The sequence below is a fragment of the Callospermophilus lateralis genome, chromosome 6 (assembly GCF_048772815.1).
Source record: "Callospermophilus lateralis isolate mCalLat2 chromosome 6, mCalLat2.hap1, whole genome shotgun sequence".
NCBI lineage: Eukaryota > Metazoa > Chordata > Mammalia > Rodentia > Sciuridae > Callospermophilus > Callospermophilus lateralis.
Genome location: NC_135310.1, coordinates 20,101,854 through 20,103,664, shown reverse-complemented (window position 1 = coordinate 20,103,664; position 1,811 = coordinate 20,101,854). Strand labels below are relative to the sequence as shown.

Genomic DNA, 1,811 nt, shown 5'->3' with positions numbered 1-1,811 from the left:
CACTTATTACGTGTGGAAACTAAAAAGTTGGTCAAAATTTTTAAAAAATAGAGTAGTGGAAGAGGAGAGATAGAGGGAAGATGGTTCTTGGGTGTGGGCATGCAGCTCCAGAGAAGGAAAAACTTGTAATGTTTTATACCATAGCAGGTTAACTTTTGTGCACCAGAATTAATCATATATCTCAAAGTAGGTAGTAGAGGGGATTACAAAAATAAATGATAAATGTTTGAGGAGATGGATATATCAAATACCCTAATCCGATCATTACACATTGTGTACATGTATTGAAATGTCACCGTATACCCCAGAAATACATTTAACTAGTCTGTGTGTATTAAAGATATATATGAACACAAAAAGTAACACAGGAATCTGTTATTCATCCTGAGAAATACAACATCACAGCATTGAGAGCCCCACCCCCTTTCTCTGCAGAATCACCGTGGTGGCTGGGACCCTGGACACATATCAGGATATATGGCTCAAGTCCACGTTCTCTCCACACCACCCACTTCCACTTTGGCTAATCCAAGCGCAACCTTGAATTTCTCCACGAATTTCTTGCCGGCAAGTTTCTGGCATTTGAGATGGTGATGGAGAGCCATGCCAGGCCTAGCAAGAGAGCCAGGAGGAGCTGCAGAGCAGGGCTCAGAGGCAGCAGCCCGGTGGTGTGGTGGGTGAGACCGTCCAGAGTGCTCCCTGCCTGGAGCTTCAGGCATTGCCACACTCAGGGCACCGAGAATGCAAAGCGGGAGGCACATTCTGGGGCTTCCAGGTGCTCCCTTGAGACTCCGAAGACTTTTCTGGTGACCCTGGTTGACATCACAGTTGTTTGCACCCTGTGGTGACACTCTAAACGGGTCTTCCAGCCTTCTTTCTGCCAGGCCTTGCCCAATACCAACCATCTGTTCCTCACCTGCATCAACCAGCCCCGGTTCAGGGCTGTCTTAGGGGAGGTGAAATGTGTGAGAAGATGACGAAGGAGCTTGCAGACAGTTGACCTCAAAAGGACCGCCTGTGGAAGGGGAAGGCTTCCTGGGAAGAGAAGCGGAAGCCTCAGGCCAGGCAGAAAGAGCAGGATGAGGCAGATGTGCCAGTTCCTGAAGAGGAGATGGTAAAATCTGAGTGGTCACTGGTTCTGAGCCCAAGGCCAGGGTGCCCTTCCCTCACCTGCCCAAAGGCACCTTTGTGTTGGATGACCCTAAGCCCAGGTATTCCAACAAGGGCACTGCCATAGTTTGGGGAGCACTGTGGTAAGGATGGCTGGCTGCTTCCTGAGAGCTCACCCAGACCTTCATGAGCGGCAGCCTCGCGGCTGGGATGTTTCAGTGACTGGACAGACTGAGGCACAACACCTCTGCCACCAGCCTCTTGGGAACAAGCAGCAGCAGCTTCGTTTCTGGGGTCCAGCTCTTCCGAGGCCATCAGCTTGCCTTTCTGCCGAGTTCAGATTGACAGGGGAACATGAGACATATGCAAGGCGGAAACTGGACCCTGGCCACCAGGAGGCTCAGGTGCAGGTTTGAGAGTCCTCTGGTTGGGGCGGGGTGGGGGTTGCTTCCAGCACAGGGGCATAGCTTCACCCAGGGCAAGACCTTCAAGTGAGCATCTCCCCATTGACTAGCTGCCTGCACCTACCTGCCCCCTAGAGAGATGGAGTCACTAAAGGAAAGTAAACATTGAAAAAGGAAAGGAAACATAAATCGAACACTACCAGTACTACTGAGGTCACCCGAAAGTGTCTTCTCTCTCTCTCTCTCTCTCTCTCTCTCTCTCTCTCTCTCTCTCTTTCTCTTTCTCTCTCTCTCTCT

The 1,811-nt window shown here is 50.5% G+C and overlaps 1 pseudogene; it reads left to right on the top strand.

The window, feature by feature from the left end:
• The first annotated feature begins 587 nt into the window (after nt 1-587).
• On the top strand, nt 588-1,526 carry LOC143401807 (elongation factor 1-gamma pseudogene; annotated as a pseudogene).
• The last annotated feature ends 285 nt before the right edge of the window (nt 1,527-1,811 follow it).